The sequence below is a fragment of the Homarus americanus genome, unplaced genomic scaffold (assembly GCF_018991925.1).
Source record: "Homarus americanus isolate GMGI-L3 unplaced genomic scaffold, GMGI_Hamer_2.0 scaffold34921, whole genome shotgun sequence".
Classification (NCBI taxonomy): Eukaryota; Metazoa; Arthropoda; class Malacostraca; order Decapoda; family Nephropidae; genus Homarus; species Homarus americanus.
Window position 1 is genome coordinate 14,825,523 of NW_024741901.1, and position 23,819 is coordinate 14,849,341.

A 23,819-nucleotide genomic window follows, 5' to 3' on the forward strand; every position below is an offset into this window, starting at 1 on the left:
GTGGCAGAGGTGGCAGTTACTCTAGTGCAGGGGTTCTCAACCAGGGGGGAATTCAGGTTTTCAGGGGGGGAAACTGATTCGGGAGCAAGAGATATGTTCGATGAGAAATCAATCACAGAATTTTGGCCCTTGATGTGCGATTCCTACCCAAAAGTGGCAGAAAGAGCTATCCGTGCATTGCTTCCGTTTGTGTCGACATATCTTTGTGAGTCAGGCTTTTCAACTCTGTTGCAAATTAAAACGAAGCAACGTAGTAGATTAGAGGTAGAAAATGACCTGCGTTGTGCCCTTTCAAGCACTCCTCCGCGTATCCCAGAATTGGCGAAGAAAAAACAATCACAGGTTTCTCATTGACTGTAATCTTCATCTGAATAAAATTAATTACAAATTTACAATATCCTGGTATTCTATTGAACTTTTTGTTTATTGCATTATGCTTCAGTTTGGTCTGTTAAGTAATTCATTATAAATAAAAAAAAAACTATTTTACTTTTATTCAAGTTTTATAAATCCATCAACATTTTCAATTGGCATTTAATTTGTAAAACTCCACTATAAAAATAATCCATGTAAAATTGTAAATGTATATGTACTAATATGGAAAAAATAAAGGATTTTCAGTATTATATGCATATTATTTGGAATGCACTTTTTGAGGCAAACAATCTTGGAAAGGGGGGGGAATGACATTCTGACATATGGTGAAAGGGGTGCATGGGGCAAACAAGGTTGAGAACCACTGCTCTAGTGGGTTTGGTTATAGTGTTGAAGAAGAGTTTAGAATGACAGGTAGCAAGAAGGTCTAATACTGAGGTGTCGGTTTCTGATTTTAATAGATCAAGGTTGAAACCTCCTGTAATGTAGCAATGTTTCCTCTCTAAACTTATGATAGTGATAAGCTCCGATAATTTATCAAGAAAATTCCTTACATTAGTGTGGGGTCTTCTGTAGATTACTCCTACTAGGATATTTCCTGTCTCGTTACGTAATTCAATGAAAACACTCTCCATGTACTCCTCCTGAACCTTTAAATCATCTCTTAGAAGTGTTATACTTGATATCAACATATAGGGCGACACCACCACTGTGTCGTGACGTGTTGACCAGTGTCTATTATAATTAGGAATGTTATACAAATGTTCAATATCTTTAGTGAGTTTGGTCTCACAGAACCCAAGTACATCAAATTTGTGGGCAATAGAAGATAAACACTGATCTAAAAAGGCATCTAGATGAAGGGGAATACTGCTGATGCTTTGGCTAATCAAGGAGAAGGAATGAGGTAGTAGAAGACAAGAACTAAACTCGGGAGAGTCAGGAAAGTATTAGTTACAGTTGGGGTTGGTGTAACCCAGTGAATTTTGTGAAAAGGCATCAGGATCGATATGAGGGAGTATTGTGTCGACACCATGGGTAAATGGGGTGTAACACACACGATCTAGCACATCTAAGGGAATGACACTAGCATCATCATTGTGGGTACATTGATTCTGATTAAGGAACAGTAAAAACTCAGGGTCACTGAGGTGTGACAAAGGAAGAAGATCTTTGAAAATTACAATAGTGAGGGGGTTAAGTACTCACAAGTGCTACAACCAACAGAATTAGGATGACCGGTACTGTTGAGGGTGATTCCCAGATAGAGTGGGAGGTGCGCCTGTCACTCGGTTTTGAGGTTGCTGGTTTCACCACAGAGGGTAGACGTGTAGTACTCGAGATGGCCGGTGAGGGGGGACTCCTCAGGTGATAGCGACAGTGGCTGGTTCCTCAGTGGGGAGGGGTTCTCGTGGGGCTTGAGGGACTCCCTCAGGTGATAGCGACAGTGGCTGGTTCCCCCTCAGTGGGAGGGGGTTCTCGAGGGCGGGGGGGTTGGTCAGCAGGTGGGTGGGTGGGCGGGTGTCCACTTGCCCGATCCCCTCTAACAAGGGTTTTTATGACTGTGTGAGTGTGACAGTATTACTGTCTGCACACTGTGTGGATATAACAGTATCACGGTCTGTACACTGTGTGTGACAGTATCATTGTCTGTACACTGTGTCGGTGTAATAGTCTCACTGTCTGCACACAGTGTGAGTGTGACACTATTACTGTCTGTACACTGTGTGTGACAGTATCATTGTCTGTACACTGTGTGGGTGTGACAGTATTACTGTCTCTACACTGTGTGGATGTGACAGTATTACTTTCTGTACACTGACTGTGTGAATGTGACAGTATTACTATCTGCACACTGTGGGCGTGACAGTATCACTGTCTGTACATTGTGTGGGTGTGAGAGTATTACTGTTTGTGCACTGTGTTGATGTAACAGTATCACTGTCTGTACATTGTTTGTGTGAGTGTGACAGTATTACTGTTTGTACACTGTGTGTGACAGTATCACTGTTGATACACTTTGTGGGTGTGACAGTATCACTGTCTCTACACTGGGTGGGTGTGGTAGTACCTCGACATAGTATTAATGTAATATATCATTTGTCCGGCAAGAAAATAATGTTTTACTTTAATCTTGAGTTAATGTAGGTCTATTGTAAATGACCAGAACACACACACACACACACACACAGAGTGTGTGTGTGTGTGTTTATCAGTTCAGTATTACTTGTCCAGGTTCTCGCACTAATTCTAATAGCCAATCACATTTAGTTTCTGCGTTGCCATATCACTTTCAGCTGTACCATTGTTCCGCAGCCTTGGCCAGAACCCCTGAACCGTATCCAAATATATACACTGGCGATTACATACCATAAATCCAAGCAACACCTAAACCCCGCCATCATCAGCGATTTAATGAGCCATGGATGGAGATGAATCGCTGCAGAAATCCGGCGAGAAATAATGCAAGGGATCGTCTTTCGGCGAGGTGCACCAGAGAGCCAATGACAGGCGAGGATAATTGTTGATGAAGGGCGCTCATGATTGGCTCCGCCGTCGTCCCTCACTCGGCATTGGTAAGAGTCCACCATCATTATTAACATTTTCTTTTTTGGCGAACATCCATATCCTCTTTTTCTTTCTTTTTTATTAAGGGATATATTATGATTATTATTTATGTTGTTTTGTTGCTTATGTTGTTGTTGTTGTTAGGGTTACAAGGCGGCGTACAGATGGTTTAGGTTAAAAGGGATTGTGAAGATGGGTGTGCTGTATATGCTGTCGTGGTTTACTAACGTATGTAAGTTATCTTTGTAACATTATTTTTCTAATCTGACTGTGATAGTTATCGTTGTAAGTATATTATACGGGTATTTGAAACGTTACTGCGTTATAAGTATATGTTTTCTCAGATTACGTTAAGTTATCGATTGTACAGTAAATGTATCACAACAGTTACTGCGAATTATTATTTTTTTAATATCGCCCAATAATTTTTTTTTCATGCTACGAAATCTGTCTAGTGCAACACCGTTCATAAATGCTGTGTGTGTGTGTGTGTGTGTGTGTGTGTGTGTGTGTGTGTGTGTGTGTGTGTGTGTGTGTGTGTGTGTGTGTGCTGTATCTTTCTTCTGTATGGTCCACACAATGTTTATATTATAATGGATCATATGAGTTAAGTCAATCCCCCCAGTAATAAGGTGTTCGTCTGCTTGTCTCCAAAGAAAATATCTTTCCTCGTATTATTTATTTGTCTTCATAATTCTGATTTATAGCCTTTTGCATGATCACTTGATAATCCCAATAAATTTTTATGAGGCCTTTTGACAATGTCGTAATATATTGTAAATTAAGATTGTTTTGGATGAATAATTAACTGTTGTTAGCGCAGTGTTTGTGGGTAATAGGAATAATTGGTGTCATTAAGAGTTGCTCGGGTTATTCACTTTCGTAATCTGGGAGATGAATAGTGAAGAGTCCGTACGATATATAGAGGAAGATTTCGCTTATTGTTGGGCTTTATGTGAGCAAAACTCACGTGCAGCGTACAATAACGCGCCCGGCTGAAGATTGAACGTTCAATTCCGTACGTCATCGTTCAAGCTTTTCTCTCTCTCCGGCTCCCAATATTTCTGTCAAGTATGATAGATTATAGTCATAAACAGGGAACCAAATCTAAATTGGTAATTATAGATTAGTGACATGTGCAAATCTCCTTCAGATTACCTTGTGTGTCATAGATTACAATAGTGATGTAGAATGAGATATCGACCGGCAAGTATTCAGTATTCTTCACCCTTCCTCCCTCCCTTCCTCCCTCCCTTCCTTACTCCTCTACCCAAATATCGAATCACATTGAGCACATTAGCGCCAGTGAGCACGAGGTATCTCCAGCGGCCATTGTCACGGATGAACTGCTCCAGATATATGGTTGGAAATATTTGCGTGTGCATGAGTCTTGCCTGCCTCCACGGGGGATACTACAGACACAAAATAATTGAAAATATTGACCTGGCTATATTTTTTTTAAGTATTAAATGTCTGTTATTTTCTTTTTATGAATAAGATAATTTAATTTCATAATAATACTGATTATTAGAATTTTAATACAATGTATTAATTTAGGATGATGTATGAGGATAAATGAGACAGCTTTCATTACAGACCCGTCAGGGCAGAAGTATTAGGTTTACATTAAAAATAAAAATCTTGTGATAATTGATCCTCCAGTAAAGGCTGGCCACCCTAACCCTTGTCACCCTATCCTACCACCCTTACACCGGCCACCTTCACCCCTACCACCCTTACTCCTACCACCCTTACCCCTGCCATCTTCACCCCTGCCACCCTCAACCCTGTCACCTTCACCACTGCCACCGTCACCCTGCCACCCCCGCCACCCTTACCTCCCGCCACCTTACCCTGCCACCTTCATCCCCGCCACCCCTACCCCTGCCACCTTCACCCCTGCCACCCCTCACCCCTGCCACCTTCACCCCTGCTACCTTCACTGCCACCCTTAACCTTCCACCCTTAACCCTACCACCCATACTCCTGCCACCCTTACCCCTGCCACCCTCACCTCTGCCACCTTCACCCCTGCCACCATCACCAGTCACCACCTCACCCCTACCATCCTCACAACTGCCACCCCTTACTCCCCTACTACCCTTACCCCTGCCACCCCACTCCCCACCCTCACCTCTGCCACCTTCACCACTGCCACCCTTACCCCTACCACCCTTACCTCTGCTACACTTTACCTCTGCACCCTTACCCTGCCACCCTTACCCCCAGCACCTTACCCCCTGCCACTTCTCACCTCTGCCACCTTCACCACTGCCACCCTTTAACCCTACCACTCTTACCTCTGCCACCCTACCCTGCCACCCTTCACCACTGCCACCCTTTTAACCCTGCCACCCTTACCTCCCTGCCACCCTTACCCCTGCCACCATCACCACTACCACACTCCACCCCTACCTTACCCTGCCACCCTTACCCCCTACTACCCTTACCCCTGCACCCTTACCCCTGCCACCCTTACCTCTGCACCCTTACCTCTGCCACCCTTACCCCACTACCTTTCTACCCCTGCCACCCTTACCCCTGCCACCCTCACCTCCAGCCACCTTCACCACTGCCACCCCACCCCTACCACCCTTACCTCTGCCACCCCACCCCTGCCACCCTTACCCCCGCCACCCTACTCCTGCCACTCTCACCTCTGCCACCTTCACCACTGCCACCCTTTAACTGTACCACTTACCTCTTGCCACCCCATCTCTGCCACCCCTCACCACGGCCACCCTTAACCCTGCCACCCTACCCCTGCCACCCTTACCTCTGCCACCCTACCCCCCCACACTTCCCTGCCACCTTCACCCCTGCCACCATCACCACTATCACCCTCACCGCCTTCACCCCTACCACCTTCACCCCTGTCACTCACCCCTGCCACCCCTCACCACTGCCACCCCTCACCCTGACCGTCTCTCCACCACTGCCACCCCTCACACTGCCACCCTCACCCCTACTGCCCTCACCCCACCACCCTCACCGCCACCCTCACCCCTACCACTCTCACCCCACCACCTCACCACTGCCACCCTCACCACTGTCACCTCAAACCAACCACCTCACCCCTGCCACCCTCACCCCTACCACCCTCACGCCTATCTCCCCACCCCTACCGCCCCTCACCACTGTCACCCTTTACCCTGTCACCCCTTGCCTCTGTCACCCTTGCCCTGTCACCCTTGCCTGTCACCTACACCCCTGCCACCCTCACCCTGCCACCCCTCCACCCCTGCCACCCTCACCCCTGCCACCTCCTTAACCCCAGCACCCCATCCCTACCACCCTTACCCCTGCCACTCCCACCTCTGCAACCTTCACCCCTGCCACCATCACCACTATCACCCTCACCGCCTTCACCCCAGCCACCCTCACCCTCTGATACCTTCACCCTGCCACCCTCACCCCCACACCCTCACCCCTGCCACCCCTCACCACTACCACCCTCACCACCACCCCACCCCTGTCACCCTCACCCCTGCCACCCTCACCCCTGCCACCTCTCACCCCTGCCACCCTCACCACTACCACCCCCACCACTGCCACCCTCACCCCTGTCACCCTCACCCCTACACCCCTCGCCCCTGTCACCCTCACCCCTGTCACCCCCACCCCTCTAGCACCTCATCACTGTCACCCCACCCTTGCCACCTCACCTGCCACCTCATCACTGTCACCCTCACCCCTGTCAACTCACCCCTGTCACCCCACCCCTGTCACCTCACTCCTGTCACCCCACCCCTGCTACCTCATCACTGTCACCCTACCCCTGTCACCCCTCACCCCTGCCACCTTCACCCTGTCACCTTCACCCTGTCACCTCACCCCTGTCACCCCACCCCTGTCACCCCTCACCCCTGGCTACCGTCATCACTGTCACCCCCACCCCTGTCACCCCTCACCCTGTCACCTCACACCCCTGTCACCCCACCCTGCTACTCCCCACCCCTGCTACCTTCATCACTGCTACCCTCATCACTGTCACCTCACCCCTGTCACCCACCCCTGCCACCTCACACCCTGCCACCCCTCACCCCTGTCACCCTCACCTCTGTCACCCTCACCCTGTCACCTCACCCCTGCTACCTCATCACTGTCACCCCTCACCCCTGTCACCTCACCTTGTCACCCTCACCCTGTCACCTCCTCACCCCTGCTACCCTCACCCCTGTCACCCTCACCCCTGCCACCCTCACCCCTGTCACCCTCACCCCTGCTACCCTCATCCCTGTCACCCTCATCACTGTCACCCTCATCACTGTCACCCTCACCCCTCCCACATAATATTTATATTGTTTGCAATGTATTCAACATTGTGGTACGTTACGATACAACTTATACTTAAGAGAATATTAAAAGATATAGTCGAAACCAATTAAATATTTATTATAATCGCTGACGTGTGATCGAGGAGGTATTGCCCTGGCCCCTCCTGACATAGATATTATAATACAATATGAACCTGCCTGTAAACTTGGTATCGGGCGGGAGGTACAGCTGATGTCGGCTGGTGTAAGGAAAATGAGGTTTACATACTAAGCCACTCGACCTGCACGAACAGTAACTGTGAACTTGTTGTGTAACATTACCTCAAGGTCAATATATCCACTTAAGACCACTTGAAGCTGTTCAGGTCAGCTGCTGTTGGCATACCATTCGGTTAAACCAGAAACATTAACAAAAAATATAATTTCAAAGTAATTTGGAAAAAGGGCAACAATATAAAATATTATCAGGGGTTACTTGCTTACATGCCTTTTGTTGTACATATTTGGTAATTAACTATTTTTGTGTGTTATAAATGTATAAACAGTAAGGGTCACACTGTTTCCTAAAGTGGAGAGCCAAGGGAAACATATTTTTGTGTAAATTACAGGATCAGTTCCACGTATTTTTGCTTTTAATAAAATAACTAACATTTCATCGAAGTTTTATGAAGACTTCGGATGAATTCTGGTTAACAGTGACCAATATGAATGATTAGTAATTTGTCTTATGGACTAACACATCAACATTCTATGAATATTCCACGTTTTAATACCGAAATATTGCCGGGATGTGTGTATGGAGCTTATGAAATAGGTTTTGGGAAAAGTAAAACAAAGAAAAATACTCGGCTAGGAAGTGTTTTTGTAAATCATTATAATAATTTGCTGTGATTTGAAGAGCAACTATACGTAGCCTTATATTATGTTGGTTAAAATTATGTACAGTATAGAGTATAATGTGAAGTATACTCAGTGATTTGTTTGTAGAATATAAGTTTACATTATTAATAGTATCCGTAACCTAGAACCCGCTCACCCCCCCCACCTTGATCATTAGTTCTAGGTATTATTTCACCTTCCTCATCTTCCTCACTCACTCTCTTCTCCCTGCACCCTTGCCTCCCTGTGCACCCTGGATAGCGAGCGATCTGCATGTACCCACGGCCCGTCAGACAGGTACAGAACAGTACACATGTTACTCACATCTATAGTATTTATCATTTACCACAACAGAGAAGAATTTTTACAACCGGTTTATAAATAATGACATATTGGCATTAGAGTGCAGGAGAGCAGTATATGGCTAACTTATTTTCCTTGAAGTGCAGTGAAGGTTGTAAGGAGTGTGTGCGGAAGCGTGTGCGCGTGTATTCGTTCGTCATGCGTTTTTCCAGTTTTGAAGATAGAGAGCTGAAATTTGGCAGGAAGTGTGGGTGGCCTTGGGTGGTCGTACACTAACTCCTGTTTCTTCTTCCAATAGAATAATTAAGGTTTACATTCATATTTCTCAATATATCTCAGGGTATGGAACCACTCCCTAATTTGGGTGGGATAAACCTCATCACTGTCCACAAGTTAATATTAAATTATATTGACTATGATTGTAAAGAAACAAATGCGTCACATATGGGTGGTGTAATCAGTGCGTGTGGTAGTAACCCTCCAATGGCCTTATATCCACACATTCTTAGGTAGTTAGCGGCACCGAGCAGTGGATGGGTCAGGAGTGCCGTGGTTTAATTACAGTTAGGTGAATTAATTATTGCTGCTTCTCGGAGTCTGGCGTGTGGATTGTTGATGATTGTCGGGAATAAGTTTTGTGCGGGCCTCGTTGAATTATATATATATATATATATATATATATATATATATATATATATATATATATATATATATATATATATATATATATATATATATATATATATATATTATTGTTTGTCTGTGTACACACTCTATCTATATCCCTTCTTTTGTACCTATAACTACAGTAGTTATCTATCTATCTATCTATCTATCTGTCTGTCTGTCTGTCTGTGTGTCTGTCGTCCATGCCCGCCCACCTACCTACCTATTTTTGTATTTAATCGTGTGTGTGTGTGTGTCTCCAATGCAGTTATTTATCCACCTATTTATTTATAAAGCTTCTATATGAAAGATTCCTACCAAGAAAATTTATTAAATTATTTCTTTATTGGGTTGAGGTCGAAGACACATTATGCTTTTATATTATGGAACGGAAAGTGTACTGCTAATTTTGATAAAGTTTCTGAAGGAAGTTGTGGCGCAGTTGTAAAGGCGTATTAAGACGTAGGTGTGACGTCATGCAGTAGTTGTAAACATGTTATTATGTCGTTATTTGATGCGAAAGAAACGTAGTTATTGTGGAGTAGCCTTAAATGTGTGGTGACATGCAATTATTGTGGCGTGGTTGTAAACGCGTAGTGATGATTAGTTATGGTGTTTTTCTAATGACGTACAGTTATTGTGGTGTGGTTGTAAAGGTGTAGTAATAATTAATTATGATGTGGTTATAGTGACGTACAGCTATTGTGGCGTGTTTGTAAATGTGAGGTGACTTAAAGTAGTTGTGGTTTGATAATGTAGTGTATAGTTTTTTGGGCGTGGAGACATACGTATACAGATAATATGTCGTGGTTATGAAGGTATGGTGACATGAACAGTATTCTTATATGGTGATTATACCGACGTGGTGTGGCGTGTGGGTATAAAGAAGCAGTGACACGTACTTGCTGTGGCGTGGTTATGAAGGCTTGGTTATATATATATGCTATAGTAAATGTGTGAGATCAGGTAATGTGTAAAATACTCGTGAAAATGTTCTATTTCATGTTGTTAATGTTGTGTATAGGTTAGGTTAGGTTAGGTTGGGTTAGGTTAGGTTAGGTTAGGTTGGGTTAGGTTCGGCTCAGTGTGAAGTTTAATGTGATTTTTGCAGTTCTCAGCTGAATAACCTAACCTAACCTATAAACAACATGAAACGGAATATTTTCATGAGTATTTTACACATTACCTCATCACTCACATTGATTGTAACATATATTATTTACTGTATATATATAATCATTTGTTACTAAGTTCTAAAGAGTGGAGGTGGCGTAGTTGTCAATGGCAGTAAAAGTGAAAGATTGATCATACATCATACATTCAATATACTATTACATACAGATTAACTCGCTGTATTAAACTGGTGAGTAACCCCTCTTTAGGCCCCCCCCCCTCCTCCACCTTAACTACCCGGAGGGAAAGAAAATTAATATACAAGTGACTATGAAGTAACTTCCATTGGACGCAATAGGTGAGGCGAGAATTAATTTATCCCACCATTTTACAGGTACAGTATGTATTTTGTAGGTGAATAATACACATATGATATAAATACAGGGAATACAGGGAGGGTAGTTGTGGGTGGGTGGGTGGGTGGGGGGGAGTGGGAGTTGCTATTTCACAAGGACGTGGTTGCCGACCTTCAGTCCTCGCATCCTTATTGTTGACCTTTGAAGGGGGTGGGGGTGATACAGACAGGGTGTGGTTATTTAATTGGTTGGTACAGACATGGTGTGGTTGGATTACTGTAATAAGATACAAAGTCATAGTGTGGCGTAGTTACTGAAGTGAATTAGACAGTTTTTTTTTGTGTGGCATTATTACTGAAATGAGTTACACAGTCATGGTGTGGCGTAGTTGTAAATTGAGGTGTGGTGGTTGTAAACAGGTCGTCATGGTGGTTGTGGTGAGGTGAGCCGCTTGAGGTAATGACTTTATTACCCAACGTCTTTATTACTTGCCTTTAATTGTCTGAATTTTTCCATGAATACTGATGTGTGGGTCGCCATTCAGGTTTATTATGTATGTTTGATAACTACCGGCGTCTAGTTATCGCCTAGTTTTGTTTACTGCTTACAAATTACGTACTGTTTAGAGATTAAACATCTTACGACGTTACCCAGGGAGAGTTGGGTTAGGTTAGATTAGGTGGGATGGTTAGTCTTGAGGAGAAATAAGATGGGGTGCCTAATCATCACGTGACCTAAATTACCTGTTCTTTCACAATAGTTTATATACTATAGCACTGTAAACCACCGATAACTCCTGGCTAGACTCTTATATTTTGATTTAAATTTCTTCGATTTACTGTAGTGATCTATGTTAATGTGTTAATGTGTTTTCCTTCAGTCAGTCGGTATTGTATATGTTACTTTATATACCCAGAGATTCTGTGACTTGACTTACCAATGGAATTCACAGTTTATTTGAAATATCTAAAAGATTAACGATAAGACTTTTCTTAGAGACTGTCCTTATGTCTGAATATGAGTGTCGTGTTTTGGTACAGTCTTCAGTAGTTCAGTTTGTATGAACATTTTCGACAAAGGACACACACAGTCTGGTGCGAGTAATATCTGAAACACATTATCATATTGGGGCAGTGGTTGGCAGGTTACATTTAGACGTGATTGATACGCTTTCTAAAGGTGTAACTTATGTGTGGGTGTCGTATATAATGTATAGGTTGTGGTGTAACACAGTAGAGTATGTTAACCTTTGTGTAAGTCACCGGCTCCTGCCTCAGGTAAGAATAAACGTCAATATCTTGACTGCTACTTTACTCACGCCCAATCACACGCGCACAATTACACTCATATAACAACACACAATCGCTCCCGCTTGCATGCAAAAACCCACTCGAACACACACACACACACACACACAAATATACTGTATATAGTATGCATGTGGGGGGGGGACTGTTTGCATTCAAGGTTAAGAACAAGAAGTATCCGAAGACAAAGAATTTGTTTGTCGCTTTTAGTTATCAGAAAAAAGGTCTAATTGATAAATAAGTAATATAGCAAATATTAATAACGGTTGTGGTAAAAGGAAATAACTCTAAATACCGTTCAAAACTTTTAGTATGAGAATGTGTGTGTATGATCGGGGAGCGCAGCGTCGTGACTCCTGGGGATGGACGGGTTGCTGGTGTGTGTGTGTGGTGCTGGGAGGGAGGTGTTGTTATAATGTTATTACTGCGCTTCAACAACGATGGTTTTTTTAAGCGCGTAAAAAGATTAGTAATTACACTATTACATCAACATTTAAAAATTATGGGACACAGAACTGTGTGTGCTCTGGGGTGATGTAGGAAGCGACAGGGATACAGCAGGCAGAGATATATTAAGGCATTGTAGTGGACGGAGAACACCGACTGTAGCAACACAGTTACATAACAAAGTCAGTGTATAACGAGAGACAGATGAGGGTTAGGTTAAGTCTGGTCTAGTTAGAAAATATTCAAAACCTAACCTAACCAAACCTAACCTAACCTAACTTGTGACTTTTTTTACTATGCAAAATTGTGACAGTTTTCTGTGGATTTTTTTCTGTGATGTTTTTTTTTTCATTCACCGGGAGCATCATCGTATAACACATCACGTAAAGCAGCTACAGGGAACGAGTGATGGCGAATTAATGAGGTTTGATAGTGTATGACTGTTTGTTCTTGTTTTATTATTGTCAGAATTCGTATTTCTTGAGATATTAGTGTGTGTGTGTGTGTGTGTGTGTGTGTGTGTGTGTGTGTGTGTGTGTGTACAGCTTTTCCAAAATGTGTATCTCAGGAAAGACAGTCATACACTCTCTAGTTACCGCCAGGAGGCATAATCATGATATCCCACTAACAGCAACAAGTTTGATAATGTTATCCTTAGATATAGCGAGAACGTCTTTATACCGAGATACACGGCGGTCCCAGGAGGTCAGCCATTACTAGAGTCAACAGGTGCGCGGTAATATAAAGAACCGGAACTAACGCGCACATCCGGGACCTGTCAACTACGGTCAGGATTAATTGATTGTAAGACAAGTTTATACCCCCGCTTGTCACAATTATTACAAATACTTAGAAAACTTACGACTCTGCTCTGGTCGTATAATAGAATTTAAGCAGACGTAGCACAAAATAGTAGACCGCTAATTTCCGTGAATGAGTGTAATTTAATGTAATTTGAATTTATGTTACTTTTGAGTTACCTTTGGGCGATGTGATCTTGTATTCTACTGTGTCTTAAGTTACTTATGATGAAAGCGATAAAATTTAATTGATAAGATTAGTGCAAGTTACCTGCGCTTCAAGTCGAGCCATAGAGGCGTCAGAAGGGGGTAGAGGAGGTGGCTGTAAGCCCTGACAACGATGGTGCTTCTGCTCCTCCTGTGGAAATACACATTGTGTAGTGAAAACAGATAAAATAAGTAAAAACTGAATATAAAATGCTGTTTTATAGTGGTCGTGTTGAAGGAGGGAATAATGGGGAGAGGGAGGGAGAGATCTGTACTAAAGGACCAAGGTCTCAGCTCTCACCTATACCTCTGTGTCCTGCATCTGTTGTCTCCACCACCTTACCTCTACTGTCTCCCGCGTGTGTGTGTGTTCCTCGCCATAGACACATGAACTGGGGATGGTTACATGGGTGCCGAGTCTTCTGCTATTTTAGAGGGAGGTGCAGCAACATTTCCTGAGGATTTTCATTTCGCCTTAAACAGCGGGTTTTTTATGGTAGGCTGAACATCCTCGAGAATCTCTAAGAATCATTATTATTGTCATTACTGGACCTTACATTTAAGAAACATGACATATGTGTTACTATGTCTGACATGTGTAGATCCAGGAAGGGTCAACATTTACTAGGCTGTAACTTCAACGTATTCAGTTTTATAATCCTTAGTTCGTCGTATCTAATCCGTAATGCATCTTAATTGTGTCTTCCTTAATTTATTCCAAAGGTCAATGTTCACCGAAGTTGTTCAGACCTTAACAAATTGCTAAGTGAACGCATCTAGTAAAGGTAAGTCTCACTGTAATTTTGACTCAACAGATGCCGTAATCTTTTATGTTTAGCTTAAACCATTGAGTTAGGTGCGTTCTTAGTCTACAGTTAAGAGGAAACTCCATCATATACCTTTGAGAATCCGAGTCGTGGCTCTTACTCCTGTGATCACCTTATTCCATGACCACAGTGAGGCATAGTTAAATATAACTATTTTCTGCATGTAGACATACACGCATTCACACACACACGCACTCTCTCTCTCTCTCTCTCTCTCTCTCTCAGCCTCTAGTGATATCATATACATTACATATCATTTCGGCATCATCATCTCCAGCTCTCACAACACCGCCGGTAATGATGACGAGGTAGTTCTTGTTTCACATCTTGGGTCCTTTCTTTCCTCCTTCTTTCTTTCCTTTCTTCCCTCCTTTTTACTATTTTTGCTATCTTATTTTCTTTTTTCCTTCCTTCTTTCTTTCATTTCCTCTTTTTTTTCTATTTTCCTTCCTCCCTCCATTCTTCTCTTTGCCACTCTTATACATTTCCTTCTTCCGTTCTTTTTCCTTCATCTGCCTTTCATCATTTCCTCCATCATTCCTCCCTCTCATCCTTGGTTGTTTCTTTATTATTCCCCCATCTACTCCTCCTCTCTCTCTCTCTCTCTCTCTCTCTCTCACACCTCACATTTCATCCAATTTAGCGTGGGCGAGTAATCCGGGAAGAGGCTTCGACGGCGCCTGGATGCGACCAATAAATTCATTACTGACCAAAGGAACACTGTCGCAGCAAATCACGTCTAATGAAAGTATTGTTTCTCCGCCGTTTCCAATAGCAATCAATTTCGGAGCCAAGTCGGGCCTCAGACCTTCATTATCGAGGTCAGACTTTGGACATTAGAGCAGAGGGTCGTAAGGGTGATAACTGCCTGTTCCCCTTCATCTCGTTATGCCTCGCAGGGTGTCGTGTATCTCTAAATTGCCCCAATATTTGCCCAAGAAAGGGCTCCAGAGACCCCGGCCGATCCAGGGCTCCAAGTGGTCATTGTAATGAGAAATAATGAGAAATAATGAGAAAAAAATGGATAATGATTATTGGGTGGCGGACGGGACTTGATTTGGGTGGAATTGAATGCTTCTCGGCGTCCCATTTTTCATTGTTTGTCCTGACGGCGAGACAAAGAGTTTTCTTTTATTTCTTCAAGTCGGGTTTAATGATGACAAGCGGGAAGACGGTAAACGAAACCTCGACCAATAAAATTGTCTTTTGGAATCTTATGATGAGAGTTTTGGAAGTGTGTTTGTAGGTTCGTGTTTTCCTTCTTTCTCTCCCTCTATTTGTCTGTCAGTCTTTTTTTTCAATCAGTGCTATGACTGTGTTTTGTATATTTTATAAGTATTCACGTGGACACTTATTTGTACATGATACAACTTGTGTGTGTGTTCAGGCTAGGTATATATATATGTATATATATATATATATATATATATATATATATATATATATATATATATATATATATATATATATATATATATATATATATATATATCGAGGAGATAGACAGATTAATCTGTGTGTGTGTGTGTGTGCGCGCGCGCGCGCTAGCGTGCGTGGTCACCTTAAAATTTTGTGACGAGGAAAACGGCAGAGCGATTTGCCACAGATTATAACAGACTTCCACACACCTACCAAATATCAACACACACCTGCCAGTTATTACCACACACCTGCCGATTACTACCACACACTTACCAATCAGTACCACACACCTGCTGTAATTACTACAGCACACCTACCAATTGCTAGTGCACACCTGCCAATCACTACCACACACCTGCCAAATACTACCTAACACCTTTCAATTACTACCTAACACCTGCCAAATACTACCTAACACCTTTCAATTACTACCTAACACCTGCCAAATACCATCACACCTACAATTATTACCACACACCTGCCAAATACTACCAGACACTTGCCAATTACTACCACACACTTGCCAAATTCTACCAAACACCTACCAATTACTATTACACACCTGCCAAATACTACCAAACACCTACCAATTACTATTACACACCTGCCAAATACTACCAAACACCTACCAATTACTACATAACATCTGCCAATTGTTACCTAACACGTATCAATTACTATCGCACACCTGCCAATTAATACCACACACCTGCCAATTAATATCACACACCTACCAAATACTAGAGAGTAAAATATTTGAGTGAAAGAAAATAATAGAGGAAAGAAACTGGAAAAGAAGAAAAAAGAAGAAAGAAAAAAAAAATAGGCGAGAGAGAGAGAGAGCGCGCAAGAGAGGTAATGTGATCAGGTCTGGGTGGTTGGTAATACCCACTAATGGGAAGTCAGAGGCAGGCGATGGGTCACCCTGGGATCGATGGTGGTGGTGATAGTGGCGGTGGTGCTGATAGTGGTAGTGCTGGTAGTGGTGGAGGTAGTGGTGGTGCGGCGGCGGTCAAGGTGAGGGGTGAGGGAAGACCGAGGGGAGACAGATTAAGGGGAAAACATCCACAGGAGAGAGACGAGGTGAGGGGAGGAGGCTAAGCCATTCAGGAGGAAAAGAGGAGGGAGGGAGGGAGGGAAGGAAGGAAGGAGGGAAGGGAGCAGGGCTATGAGTAGAGAGAGAGAGAGACACCCCTCTGACTTGCCTACCTTCCTTCCCTCACTTTTCCCCTTGTTGATAGGGGTTCCTTCCCTCGTAGCCTGTGATTCCCCTCACTACACCGATCACACGAGGGGAGCGGCGTGTTGCTGCTCCTCTCCCCTCGCCTCTTCGTCACCTGAGGTTGAGGGAGTGAGGGACACTAAGAGAGGGAGAGGGGAATAGGGATGATGATGATCGTGGGGAGGACACAAGAGTGATGATTATGGGGTTAGCGATAAAAGGGTAGTGTTGTGTGTGCGTGTGTATGTATGTATGTATGGCGACCTGTGGTGTAATGGTCAGCATGCTCGCCTCGCAGGCGAGCGGACCCAGTTTCGATCCCCGAGCAGGGTGAAACTATGGGCAAGTTTCTTTACGCCATTTGCCTCTGTCTACCCAGCAGTAATTGGGAACCTGGATGTTAATCGATTTGCCGATCGTGTTCCAGGGTAATGGTTAGCCAGTGCAGTTGGCGAGTTGTCCGGTCTTCTTGGACTATTCCTTGACACTGGGTCATGCAACTCGTTAACTCAGGGTGTGGTTGTTGCTTTGGGGACAGCTTCGATACCTTAAACAAATTTACGCCTAGGTGGCCCTTGGACCGGCCATCCTCGTTACACGAGGGGCAACCATTATTATGTGTAGAGGGTTCAGATTAAGGTTGTGTGTGTGTGTGTGTGTGTGTGAGTGAGTGTGTATTTGTATATGCTACGGGACGTAACATGTACTGAATGAAGTTATTTTCCCCAGTTCGGGAAATTGGCTTCTACCTTGACCCATCCCAACCAAATCTAACCTAACCTAAGCCAACTCAGACCAACAATAACCTAGCCTAGCCTAACCTAACCTAACCTAACCTAACCTAACCTGAACCAACTTAACCTAGGTTTGGTTTGGTTCGGAGCTCATGTCACGCAACTGTGCAAAAATGCCTTCACAAAGAGTGCGTAACGTAATATTATATAAGTACTCACGTCATTGTAGGTATCTTGAAGTACTGAACTTATTATCGTCTCTGTTTAGTACCACCATGTGCTTGTACTCGCTGACACACAAAAAACTCGTTACGTATGCTTGAAATATACAGGAAACACACGGAGGACGTTCCACAGGTCTCCATACATCAGAACATTTTGTCGCAGTTCCCACTTGGCTGACTGTACAGTCAGCAAATAGCATTCGCACTTTTTCAGTGTTATACAATATGACACACCGGACCAAGAATACTGACAAACGTTCTTGAGTTATTCTCTATGTTGGAAGCCTTGCATTCCATACGTTGAGTTGCCATTTACTCTTTATTTTCTTTTTTCCACAAGGTGTTTTATTGTGTTACGTGAAATACACATGATGCGAGTAAAACAGTGAGCAGGATGTCTTACCATGTGGTATAATAAAAGTGTTTCTATAGCTCGTTTCATAACATATTTAATTCTTCACAGCAACTTATTCCCTGGTGTCAAATAGTGTATGACTTAAAAGCGTAGTAATTCATATTGTTCTTCCTCTTGAATAAGTTTTTAAATTTCATCCAATAACGTTCCTTCAAATGAAATATTATAATACTGAGGAGTTACGGAACCTCGCTTCATCTCATATGTGAAATTACTAATAGTAACTCATTTCCATTGGTGGAAGTCACTTCTTATAGGAGTAATAAAGCGTAGCACAGTATGTAATAATGTAATAGTGTCCGTTTTTCGTTAAGGTCTTCTATGAATTCCTGTTAATTTCACTATTTAACTATACGTGATATACAGGATATATCATAATTGTTACACAATGCTTCACACAATCAGAAATACCAACCCTACCAAATGAACACTACCTCGGTCACAATGATCATTTCGAACGCCATCAGACCAGGGATGAAGATCCATTTTTTGCTGACTGTTCATGCGTATATATTAGTTGACTCAGACATATAAAAGACTTAGTAAAGAAACTCCATCTTCACAACACCTTCAGCCATTTCCCTCAGAGAGAAGGAAATATAAACGTATGATTACAATTCCCATCATCAATCACTTTTATGCACCGGTGATAAATTCCTCGCACGCCCCCACTAATGTAAGGGTTATATTTGATAATGTAACTTAGCATGATATACGAGAGATAACCAACAAGCTTATTGCCGGACATAAATCACGACATCGGCCGGTCAAAAGCGCTCACCGGCTACTCAATATCTGTATTACCCATAAAAGTAGGATTTCGGGAATATTTCAATCCGGTATCGAATATTTGCTTGAGGTAAATGATTGTTGAACTCAGTAATCCAATTAATACTAGAGTGAGAAAAATGCCGACTACGACACCAAAATTGACCCTAAATGTAGCTACCCCTAGCTACCCTAAAACCTCGCATTCACAAACTCGCTATCAAGTCTCATTGATTTGTTCAATACACACACACACACACACACACACACATAGTGGTTTGTATCCTGTACCAGCAGAGGTTATTCAAGGTGCGCTACAGCGTATGTCGTTGTTGACCCATTCTTGGAGACCCACAGATAACCCTCCAAAGACTTGACTTGATGTGTGACTTCAGTTGCAGGTCGGAAAATCTCTTGATGACGTAACGCGCATGGCTGTTGATCCGTGTTTTTCATCATTACAGATAAATGATGTGAGGTTTGTTTGGTTATGTATATGGTAAATGAGAGTCAGGCAAAATATGAGGTAAAAGGACTTCTTCTCATTGTGTTCGTGTTTCTTGTTGGTTAGGTTAGGTTAGGTTAGGTATCTTAACCATTTTAGAGCTTAGTGTGAGCTTGAGATAATGTATTTATCCCCTGTGGCACTCAGTGTACCACTCAAGGTGCCACAACCCCATCATTACCATCATTCCAACCAGCCCCGTTATATCAAACACGAACATAAACGGTGTCCGTGGCGCCACCATCATCAAAACCCACTGTCAGCACGACCATCACCACCAACACAACCGCTACGATTATTATCTCCAACATAACCATCATCACAACTGCCGCCATCATCATCACACCCATCGTTATCATCAACACAACTAACACCACCATCACCACAACCACCACCACCATAAACACCACCACCAAAACCACCACAACCACCATCACCACCTTCACAACCATCGCCATTATCAATGCAGTCAAAATATACTGTATCATCACCACAAACACCATCATCACCACAAACACCATCAACACCACAAACACCATCAACATCACCACAAACACCACCACCACCATAAACCCCACCACCACACAAAACACCACCACCTACAAACACCACCACCAACACAACCCACCACCAACACAAACAACACCACCACCACAAAAACAGCACCACCACCACCACAAACAGCACCACCACCAGCAGCATCACCACCAAAACAGCATCACCACCACACACCACCACCACCAACAAACACCATCACCACCACAGCACCATCACCACCACTACACCACCACTACACCACCACCACTACACCAGCCTACAGCACCACCACTACAGCACCACCACACCACCACCACACCACCACCACCACCACCACCACAAACACCACCACCACAAGCACCACCACCACCACCACAAACACCAGCCACCAACACCACCACCAGCACCACACTCACCACAAACACCACCACCACCACAAACACCACCACCACCAACACCACTACCAATGCCACCACCACCACCACAAACACCTTCACCACCACAAACACCACCACAAACACCACCACCACCACAAACACCATCACCACCACAAGCACCATGCCACCACTACACCACCGCTACCACCACCACTACACCTGCCACACCACCACCACTACCACCACACCCTACCAACACCACCACACCACAAACACCACCACCACCAACACCACTGCCAACACCACCAACACCAGCACTGCACCAGCACCACCAACACCACCACCATCACAAACACCACCACCACCACCACAGAAAACCAGCACCGCCTGAACACCACCACCACAACAACCTGCACCACAGCCACCACCACAAACCACCACTACCCACCAACAAATGCTACCACCACCGTTACCAAATGCCTTCACCATCACAAACACCACCAACAACACACCACCATCACCACCACAAAAACACCACCACCACTACACCACCAACACCACAAATTCCCACCACCATCACCACAAACACCACCACAATCACCACTACACCACCGACTTATCGACCACCACTACACCACCATAAACACCACCACTACACCACCACAAACAATACCACCACCACCACAAATACCACCACCACAAACACACCACCGCTACTGCAAACATCTCGCCCACCACCACAAAAACAAACACCACCACAAACACCACAACGACCACCACCATAACCATCACCAGGACCACCACAAACACCACGGACCACCACAAAACCACCACCACCACCACCACTACAAATACCATCCAACAACACAAACACCACACCACCTAACACCACCACTACCACCACCACCACAAATTCACCACCACCACCACAAACACCACCACCAATCACCACCACCACCACTGGAAGTACACGACCACCACTACACCATAATAACCACCACTACACCACCACCACCACCACAAAGACACAAACACCACCACCACCGCTACTGCAAACATCTCGCCCACCACCACAAAAACAAACACCACCACAAACACCACCACCACCGCGACCACCACTACACCCCCAACACAAACACCACCACCACCAACACCACCACCACCACCACCACCACACCACAAACACCACAAACACACCACCACCACAAACACCACCACAACCATAAACAACATCACACACCACAAATGCCACCACCAACACAAACAACACCACCACCACCACCACAAACAGCACCAGCACTACAAACAGCATCACCACAAACAGCATCACCACCACAAACACCACCACCTCACAAACACCATCACCACCACAAGCACCATCACCACCACTCACCACCACCACTACCACTACTGCAACACCACCACACCACCACACCACCACCACACACCACCACCACAAACACCACCACAACACCACCACCACCACAAACACCACCACCACCAACATCACTTCACCAACACCACCAACACACCACCACCACCACAAACACCACCACCACCATCACCTACCAACACCACCACCACCACAATCCACCTCCACCACACAAACCTACCACCACCACCACAAACACCATCACCACCACAAGCACCATCACCACCACTACACCACACTACACCACCACCTACAACCACCACTACAGCACCATCACACCACCACACTTCCACCACACAAACACCACCACCACCACAAACACCACCCACCAACCACACCACCAGCACCACCACCAACACCACCACCAGCACAAACAACACCTCCACCAACACAAACAACACCACCAACACAAACAACACCACCACCACCACAAACAGCACCAGCACACAAACAGCATCACACCACCACAAACAGCACATCACCATCACAAAGCACCACCAGCACCACAAACACCATCACCACCACAAGCACCATCACGCACAGCACCATCACCACCACTACACCACCTGCACCACCACTACAGCACCACCACCACCACCCACACCACCACCACCACCACAAACACCACCACCACAACTCACCACCACAAACACCACCACCAACACGACTACCAACACCACCACCACCACCTACACCACCACCAACACCACTACCAGCACTACCAACACCATCCACCACCACCAAACACCACCACCACCACAAACACCACCACCACCACAAACACCATCACCACCACAAGCACCATCGCACTACACAACCACTATCACCACCACTACCACCACTACCACCACCACTATCACCACCAACACCTACCACCACCATAAACACCACCACCACCACAACACCACCAACACCACTGCCACCAACACCACCACCACAAGCACCACCACCACCAACACCAACACCACTACGCCAGAAACACCATCACACTCACAAACACCACCAACACAAACACCACCAACACTACAAACACCACCAGCAACACAAACAGCACCACCACAACAAACAGCACCACCACACAAACACCATCACCAACCAAACACCACTTGGCCACCACTACACCTACAAACACTAACACCACCACAAACCTGTCTACCACTCCACCACCACTACCACTACACCACCACACAAACACCACCAACACCCCAAACACCACCACCACAAACACCACCACCCCCAACACCACCACCACCACCAAACACCACCACCTACAAACACAACCATCTTCTCCAAAACACCATCACCACCACTACACCACCATCACCATCACCACTACACCACCACCTACACCACCACCACAAACCACCACCACCACCACAAACACCACCACCACAAACACCACCACCACCCACAAACACCACCACCAGCACAAACAACACCACCACCACAGACAACACCACCACCACCGACAGCACCAGCACTGCAAACAGCATCACCACCGAATAACGTCACCACCACAAACCACAACCACCACCACAAACACCATCACCACCACAAACACCATCACCACCACTCCACCACCACTACCACTACACCACAAACACCACAACACCCCAAACCACCACCACCACAAGCACCACCACCACCCCAAACACCACCACCACCACCACCAGCACCATCTTCTCCAAAACACCATCACCCACCACTACCACCATCACACCATCACCACCACTGCACCACCACCACTACACCACCAGCAACACCACCACAAACACCACCACCACCACAAACACCACCACCACCACCAACCACCACCACCACCACAAACTACACCACCACCACAGACAACGCCACCACCGCCACCAGACAGCACCAGCGCAAACAGCATCACCACCACAAATCAGCATCACCACAAACACCACCACCACCACAAACACCATCTACCACAAACACCATCACCACCACAAACACCCATACCGCCACCACCACAAACACTAACACCACCACAAACACCATCACCACCATCACCACCACTACCACTGCACCACCACCACAAAC